Below are 9,713 nucleotides of genomic sequence, written 5' to 3'. Positions count from 1 at the left end.
ATAGAATAAAAAAGACAGGACAGGGGTAAGGAAAAACCCACACCTAGACATATTGTAGTTAATTTAATATAACCGATTGCAAAGAAAATATTCCAAGAGCTTCCATAAGTAAAGAGCAGCTCACCTGCAAAGGAACAAGACCCAGACTGCCATTCGATTTCCCAACAGTGACACTGAATGCAAAACAGTACAGCCATATATATATATATATATATATATATATATATATATATATTTTTTTTTTTTTTTTTTTTTTTTTTTTGTGAGACAGAGTCTCGCTCTGTTGCCCAGGCTGGAGTGCAGTGGTGCGATCTCAGCTCACTGCAAGCTCTGCCTCCCGGGTTCATGCCATTCTCCTGCCTCAGTCTCCCGAGTAGCTGGGACTACAGGCGCCCGCCACCACGCCTGGCTAAATTTTTCTTGTATTTTTAGTAGAGACGGGGTTTCACCGTGTTAGCCAGGATGGTCTCAATTTCCTGACCTCATGATCCACCCGCCTCTGCCTCCCAAAGTGCTGGGTTACAGGCGTGAGCCACCGCGCCCGGCCATAGAGCCATATTTTTAAATAATTGAAGGAAAAGAAATTTGAACCTAGAATATTATTTCTAGACAAACTGTCATTCGAATTTGAAGGTATAATAAAAGTACTCTCTCACATAGCTCTCAAATGGTTTGCCATACAAGACTCATTTTTTGTGAGAAAACATTTTGGAGGAAAGCAATAAAAATAAGAGAAGCACAGCAGGTGCGGTGGCTCACAGCTGTCATCCCAGCACTTTGGGAAGTTGAGGCGGGTGGATCACTTGAGCCTAGGAGTTTGAGACCAGCCTGGGCAACATGATGAAACACCAGCTCTATAAAAAATAAAAAATAATTAGCTAGGCGTGGTGGTGTGTACCTGTAGTGCCAGCTACCTGGGAGGCTGAGGCAGGAGGATCAACCGAGCCTGGGAAGTGGAGACTACAATGAGCTTTAATTGTGCCACTGCAATCCAGCCTGGGCTGCAGTAGAATAAGACCGTGTCTCAAAAAAAAAAAAAAAAAAAAAAAAAAAAGAGAAAACCAGATCCCTGAAAATTGCTATAAGAGATAGAGAATTAATGAAAACCAAATATTTTGGTAATATTCATTATTCAAGCAAACCCAGAATTCAAATTCTGGGCAGTATCAAAATATTAAAGGCAGATGACAATATGATAAAGTACTTTTCCTCTTAGGAGAAAAATGCAGATATTAATAAGTTCAAGAAGTCAGTAGGGATAGGTAAACATGAGACTATATCTTAAGATAAGGATAACAAGTATAAAAACAACTTCTAAACCAGAAGAAGAAAACTTGACCTATACAATCAAAAGCAGGAACAAAAACAAAAAGGAAGAAATGAGAAGTTCAGTAAGTTAAAAATATAATAAGCTACCAGAAGTAAGTTTTTTAAATATGAGTAAATATAAGTATAAATAGGTTAAATCCACCGACTAAAAGACAGATACTGTCAACCTGGAGTTAAAAACAATATTAAAGAAACACATGGAAGACAAAATGAAAAAAAAAATGTTAAAAAGAAAAAGAATGAAAGTTTATATTAAGCAACTATGAACCTAAAGAAAGTTGGTGTAGTAATCTTAATATCGGACAAAAGAGAATATAAGGCTAAAAAATACCATGAGGCCAAAGGATGATATTACATACTGATGAAGGCAGCCTGAGAGCTGGAAGTGATGTCCTTCATGAACATCAGTGACAGCCTCAACACACACTGAGCCACGGGCGACAGTACGGCAGGGAGAAATAGTTAAATCAGTAATTGTAGTTGGAGACGTTAGTACATCTTTTTCAAAAATGGACAGAGCAAGAAGACAAAAGCTCAGCATGGATGTCAAAGATCCAACAATATGATTAATATGCCAGAGCTATTAGAGATAAGAAGAACTCCAGACCTAAGAGAGTGCACGTGTTTGTGAACACACATGCGAGACATTGGCAGAAATAGGCCATGGGTTAGGCCACAAAGGATCAGTGCCGTTCAGATTAGGCTCTCTAACAATACTGCGACAAAAAGAAATTTCTAAAACAGTGATGGTTTTTTAAAAGTCCCTTTGCTTGGAAACAACAAAACAGCAAAACATACTACTAAGTAACTCTCGAATTAAAAAGAAAGTTAATTAATGTTTAAAACTAGGTCATAATGAAACCACTATACAATAAAAAAATGTGAGACATCATAAAAGCAGTGCTTAGGATGGATGGAATTGCTAGCCTCGAATACATTTATGAGGAAATGAAATTGCACTTAAATAAGCCAATTATTCAATTTAAGAAGCTGAAAAGGGAACAACACAGCAAAACTAAATAAAAGAGAAAACAATGAACATGAAGATGTAATTCAGCGATACAGGCAACAAAAATACTAAAGGAGATTTAAAAAGCAAAGGCTGGTTATCGGAACAAATTAATGGGAGAGATTTCTAGCCAGACAGAAGAAGACAGGAAGAGAGATGACCCAGAGCTCAAGATGCACAAGGAAATAGGGGAATGTCTTTGGGCCCAGGGTATTAAAAAGGTCACTGTGAACAACTGCTAAGAACTTTGAAAAGCCATATAAAAAAAAAATGCCAAATTTCACACAGGGAGAAACATGGGAAATAAATAGACCAAAAGGTGTTTAAATAATGGAAATGAGCATTAAAGATCTCCCCTTTTCAAAACATCTCAGCCACAGATAGCTTTACAAGGGAATGCTACCAAACAGTACGGCTCTTATGCGATGTAATTTACATGCCATAAAGTTCACCCACTTAATGCATACCGCTCAACGGCTTTTGTATATTTTGAGTTGTGCAATGTTAGCAGTCACTTCCCATTTCCCTCCCCAACCTCTCCTCCCCACCCCTAGCCTTGCACAACCACTAATGACTTTTTGTGTCAACAGATTTGTCTATTGTGAACATTTCATACAAATAGTATCATACTTTGTGTGTGTGTGTGTGTGTGTGTGTTTAAGAGACAGGGTCTCACTCTGTCACCCAGGCTGGAGTGCAGTGGTGCAATCATAGCTCACTGCAACATCAAACTCCCAGGCTCAAGTGATCTTCCCACTTCAGCCTCCTGAGTAGCTGGGACTACAGGTGTGTGCCACTGTGTGTGGTTAATTTTTAAATTTTTTGTATGGACAAGGTGTCATTATGTTACCCAGGCTGGTTTCAAACTCCCGGCCTTAAGCAATTCTCCCTCCTCTGTGTCCCAAAGTGTTGGGATTACAAGTGTGACCCACCACGTTGAGCACAATGTAGATCCTTTGTGTCTGGCTTCATCACTTGGCGCAGTGTCTTCAAGGCCAAGTAGCATTCCATCCTGTGGATACACCATGTTATCCACATTGCCCATTCACTGGGTGATGGACATTTGGATTCTTTTCACCTTTTGGCTATTATGAACAATGCCGTTATGAATATTTGTGTATAAATTTTTGTGTGGACATGTTTTTTTTTAAATTTCTCTTTAGTATATACCTAGGAATACAATTGCTGGGTCATCTAATAACCCTATGTTTAACATTTTGAGGAACTGCTGATGTGTTTTCCAAATTGGCTGCACCATTTTTATCCCTACCAAAAACATATGTGTGTTCCAATTTCTTCACATCCTTGCCAGCACTCATTATTGTCTGTTTCTTTCATCAGAGCCATTCTGGTAGGTATAAAGTAGTATTTCATTATGGTGGGGTTTTCTTGCTTTGTTTTTGTTTTTGTTTTTAAGTCAGGGTCTCACTGCTGCCCAGGCTAGAGTGCAGTGGCTCAGAGCTCACTGCAGCTTTAAACTCCTGGGCTCAATCCATCCCCTCTCCTTAGTCTCCCAAGTAGCTGGGATTACAGGCGCAAAACCCCATGTCCAGCTAATTCACTATAGTTTTTATTTGCATTTCTCTAGTGACTAATAATGGTCAGTTTCTTTTCATGTACTTGTTGGCTGTTGATACATCTACCTTAAATAAATGTCTATGTAAATCCTTTGTCCATGTTTAAATTGGTTGTCTTTCTGTTATTGAGCTGTAAGAGTTCACTGTATGTTTTTGTTTGTTTGTTTTTGAGATGGAGTCTCACTCTGTTGCCCCGGCTGGAGTGCAGTGGCACAATCTCAGCTCACTGCAACCTCCGTCTCCTGGGTTCAAGCGATTCTCTTGCCTCAGCCTCCTGAGTAGCTGGGACTACAGGCACACACCACCACACCCGGCTAATTTTTTGTATTTTTAGCAGAGACAGGGTTTCACCGTGTTAGCTAGGATGGTCTCGATCTCCTGACCTTGTGATCCACCTGCCTCGGCTTCCCAAAGTGCTGGGATTACAGGTGTGAGCCACTGTGCCTGGCCCGGCTATATGTTTTGGATACAATTGACTTATCAAATATATGATTTACCAATATGTTCTCCCAGTCTGTGTGTTGTCTTTTCATTTTTAGGATGGCATCTTTTTTGAAGCACTGAATTTTTTTGATTTTGATAAATTCCAATTTACCAATCTCTCTTTGGTCACTTGTGATATTGGTGTTATACCTGAGAAATCAGTGCCTAACCCAACATCACAAAGATTTATTTCCGTTTTCTCTGAAGAGTTTTATGGGTTTAGCTTTTACATTTATTTAGGTCTGTGACCCACTTTGAGTTAACTGTTGTGTATAGTGTGAGATAGGGGTCTAATTTCATTCTTTTCCCTGCGAATATCCAGTTGTCTCCCTACCATTTGTTGAAAAAATTATTATTTCCCCGTTGAAGTATATTAACTCTTTGGTCAAAAATCAATTGATCATAAATGTTAGGTTTTGTTTTTGGACTCTCAATTCTATTCCATTTATCCATGTGTCTTTCCTTATGCCAGTACCACACTGTATTGACTACCTTAGCTTTGTAGTAAGTTTTAAAATCAGAAATAGGAGTCTTCCAACTTTGTTCTTTTTCAAGATTGTTTTGACTATTCTGGGTCCCTTTCATTTTCATACAAATTTTAAGATCAGCTTGCCGATTTCTGCAAAAAGTCAGCCAGTATCCTGAGAGGGATTGCAGTAAATCTGTGGATGACTTTTGAGAGTATTTCCATTTTAACATCAAGTCTTTCCGTCCATGGACATAGGGTGTCTTACCATATTTTTAGGTCTTTTAAAATTTATTTTCAACAATAATTTGTAGTTTTCAATGTACATGTCTTGCACTTTCATTTTTAAATGTATTCCTAAGTATGTTATTCTTGTTGAGGCCTTTGTAAATGGTATTGTTTTAAATTTAATTTTCAGATCGCCTATTGCTTATATATAGAAATACAATTGATTTTGTACATTGATCTTATATCCCACAACATTGCTTAATTTGTTTATTAGTTCTAATTGTGTTTTCATGGTCTGCCAAACTTTTAAGAAATAGTTGTCTTCTCCTGTAGAATTTTTATTAGAATATATAAACTTAATAAAAAATTGCCTAGCTAATTTATATGAAGCTAGTGTAATCTTGATTTCAAAATAAGATAAAGGCAATGTAAAAACAGAAAGTACAGTTTCAAAAATCCTACATATAGAGTAATATTAATCAAGAGATTACAATATTATATTTTAAAAAGAATAAATCGTTACCAAGAAGGGCTATTCCAGGAGTGCAAAGATGGATGAATATCAGAAAAGTAATCAATGCCTTTCTCCAATTAACTGATTGTAACAAAAAAATTAGATGATCTTCTCAAAAAGTCAACAATGCAAGAAAAGGTATTTAAGAAGGCCAATGCTCATTTATGACTTAAAAATAAAAGATATCTCAGCAACCTAGATCATAGAAGAAATTTACTTAGCAAAGTTTCAGATAAAAAATCTGAAGCATTTAAACATAAACAAACAACTTTAGCTTTGTTCTCTTTAAGTTGAGGTCCCCCATCCCCCCCTATGTAGACATGATTGTGGGTATATAAGAATACTTTCTGGCATAATATAAGAATATAAGGATACCCACTATCATGTCTACATTTTAATGTAGTCATAGCAGCCTTGGTCAATACTATAATGAAAGAAAATAAAAATAAATGTTAGTGGGAGGAAAGTAATAAGACCTAATTGCACTTGTATGACTGGCCATCTAAAAATCAAGTGTATTAGATATCAGTACAAGGCAGAAGCTTTAACTATGTTGTGAAATATAAAATAAAATAGTATTTCTCTATACTTGCCATGTACAACTAAAAATGAAAAGTTTAAAAGTAAAATTAATAATGAGAATGACAATTCTTGAGGAAGAGTGCATCCTTGAAGCTAGATCTTGGCTTCTAAATACCATTCTTCGATTAAAGGAACAGGGAAAGGGCTGATTCCAGGGCTGGGTAGGTGGAGCCCAAGAGGGGCTGGAACAGTTCGTAGTGCCAGAAAGTAGGGAAGTGCTCGGAGAACAACGATGGCACATCAAAGGATGCCGGAGCCCTCTCACATGGCCAAACCTGGAACAATTTCAGAAACTGCCATTTAATAAATAATGGCAGTAATGGATTATTTCCCATCCAATAACATTAATATCCATGCCTTCCTACCAACATAAAATATAATTGAATACATAATGGAGGAGAATCCACAGCTCTTCCTTATAGTAGAGTCCCAATTAATGAATACAGAGGACATGATAGCTGCATCAAGACCCCATTTTGCAAACACTACTGTAATAATTGTTGCAGGCAAGAAATCATCAACCAGTGCTAAATTAGTGGGCAAAATATGATGAGATACTGGATATTTATTTAAACACAAAGTATCTCTCCAGAGAAAATAGGCATTAATTTAAAAGAAACGTGGCAGACGTCACCCTAACCAACTGATCAAACTAGATGAGAGTTGTCAAAATTATGTTCTCCTTAAATGATGCCCAGAGCAGGATATCGAATCACATATATGTAGGCCTCCCAGATTTTGCCAAAGGAAAAATACAGAAAGCCCAGTTACATCTGAATTTCAGATGAACAGTGAATACATTTTTGGTATGAGTATGTCTCATGTGATACCTGGGCGTTCACTATTTTACTGCTCAAGCATAGTTATGCGGTAATCTTGTCAAGAATGTACAACCTGAATTCAATCATGAAGAAACATCAGAAAAACTCCCAAAGGGAGACATCCTACAAAATAACAGGCCAGCCATTTTTTCTTCAGTTAGTATATCCGTCCATGGTGTTAAGTTCATGAAAGGCAAAGAAACACCGAGAAAGCATCCCAGATGGAGAAGCCATGACCACTAAGGGCAATGTGTGGTCCTGGATCGGGTCTGGGACCGGAAGAAGGTGTGAAGGGGACACAGCTGGTGAAACGTGAACACTGCCTGCGGATTCGTGAAGAGCGTCGCATCAGCGCTGATGCCCTGATTTTGATCCCTAAGCTGCATTTAAGCCGGTGACATTTGGGGAAGCTGGGTGAAGGGCATATGAGAAACTTTTTTGTTCTACTTTTGCACTTTTTGTTGTTGTTGTTGTTGAGACGGAGTCTCGCTCTGTCGCCCAGGCTGGAGTGCGGTGGCGCCATCTCGGCTCGCTGCAAGCTCCGCCTCCCGGGTTCACGCCACTCTCCTGCCTCAGCCTCCCGAGTATCTGGGACCACAGGTGCCCACCACAACACCTGGCTAATTTTTTGTATTTTTAGTAGAGACGGGGTTTCACCGTGTTAGCCAGGATGGTCTCGATCTCCTGACCTTGTGATCCGCCCGCCTTGGCTTCCCAAAGTGCTGAGATTACAGGCGTGAGCCACTGCGCCCAGCCTTTTGCAACTTTTTAGTAAGGTTGGAAATTATTTCAAAATGCAATGTTAAAAAGTAAAAAAAGACTAAAGAGGTAAATGATCCGAACAAATCCCATCTTGCATGGGATAACTTAGTTTTCTCAATGGCTTCAATTGTCCTTAAATTAGTCTACAAATTCAGTGCAGTATCAATCAACCTTCAAGTCGGATTCACTCAAGGAACTTATGAAAAAAATCAATGTTCATGAAACAGTAAGTCAACCCGAAAGAAGCGTCATGAGGGGGTTTTCTCTGCCAAATATTACGTAAAATCCCAAATCAAATCCCAAATCAGTCTTGGATTGTGATTGTGATTGCTACAAGAACCAAAGGTCAAATGGGATAGGACAGAAGGCTCAGGGATGGCTTGAAGTTTTCCCACTGCCCGAGGAAGCCTCCTTTATGTAGGATACATGATCGTGGACCTGCCCGGGGCTGTTTCTGAGTGGGCAGCTGGTGGCTCCACCCTGACGCACCACCAGCCATCCGAGGTATGTGAAGCACACACCCACCCCATGACCAAAGGCCTGTTTCAGAGCAGTGCGTTTCAGAGCACGCATTTCCACAGAGGCCTCCACAAGGCTGTTCATAGAGCGAGGGTATTTACCCGAGTGCCTTTGGTAGTAGGGAGTTAGAAGCACCCTGCGTGTCCACTCTGGAAGGACAGAGCGGTCATTTTGGAAAGGATCAGTACCGGGGCACTCCTAGCAAGCGACAAGTCATATGTGTACACGTTCAGAAGGGGTGGACCCCAAGGGCACAATCCGGAGTGAATGAACAGGAAGCAAAATAAAATGTGCAACACAATACCATTTACACTGATAAAAAACACTCCAACACAAAACCATACACTTTTCCAGAAAACACAGGAACAAAAAGGCACTCAGGAGCACGCCTGCCGGTGTCAGGAGGGGATGGCGGTAAAGGGAAACCAGGAAATGTGTTCATCCAGGAGGAGACCCTGCACAGCCCACCGATGACATCATTCCGACCCGACCCCTGCCTGAGGACAAAGACCCGCTAACGTGACCCTCTGTACAGGGAGAGTGGAGAGACACAAACCGTCCGGCCATACCACTGATAGTAAAGGTTTTGTGACTTCAGACCTTGCATCTTTCTGGGAAGCCTCAGCACATGCGCACACAGGATTCTCTCAAATCTAAGGATGAACTGCATTCCAGTAAAACTTTAAGTAAAGGTGCCCTTGGCCGGGCGCGGTGGCTCACGCGTGCAATCCCAGCACTTTGGAAGGCCGAGGCAGGTGGATCACCTGAGGTCGGGAGTTCAAGACCAGCCTGATCAACATGGAGAAACCCCGTCTCTACTATAAAAAAAAAAAAAAAAAAAAAAATTAGCCAGGCTTGGTGGTGCATCCCTGTAAACCCAGCTACTCGGTAGGCCGAGGCAGGAGAATTGCTTGAATCCGGAAGGCGGAGGTTGCGGTGAGCCGAGATCGCACCATTGCACTCCAGCCTGGGCAACAAGAGAGAAATTCCATCTCAAAAAAAACAAAAAAAGAAGAAGAAGAAAAGAAAAGATGCCCTTTAATGTCTAAGAAACTCCCAGTCTGGGGTTCTACCTGTCCTTTGAGAAACCTCGCGGGCTTTGCTCTCTTGGTTACCACATTAAGCTGCAGCTGGAGTGGTACAGAGGCGGGCCAGAGCTTCACAGCTGGCCTCGCTCACACACACACTCACACTCACGGTTTTACCCTTTGTACACACATGTTGGATCATTTCTTCCGTATACCTGGCTTGATATACATTTACAATTTCTACCACGCTGTCTCGCTCTGCCTGATTACAGGATATTAGTGAAGTTTTCGTTCACCAGCTATTGAAATCTCAAGTGTATAATTAATAGGGGTTGTAAAGGTTTAAATCGATTTCTATCAGTATCTATTAGAGGATGAGCTGTATTAGATAATGC

Source organism: Gorilla gorilla, chromosome 17 (genome assembly GCF_029281585.2).
Source record: "Gorilla gorilla gorilla isolate KB3781 chromosome 17, NHGRI_mGorGor1-v2.1_pri, whole genome shotgun sequence".
Lineage (NCBI taxonomy): Eukaryota > Metazoa > Chordata > Mammalia > Primates > Hominidae > Gorilla > Gorilla gorilla.
This window is presented reverse-complemented; position numbering follows the sequence as displayed.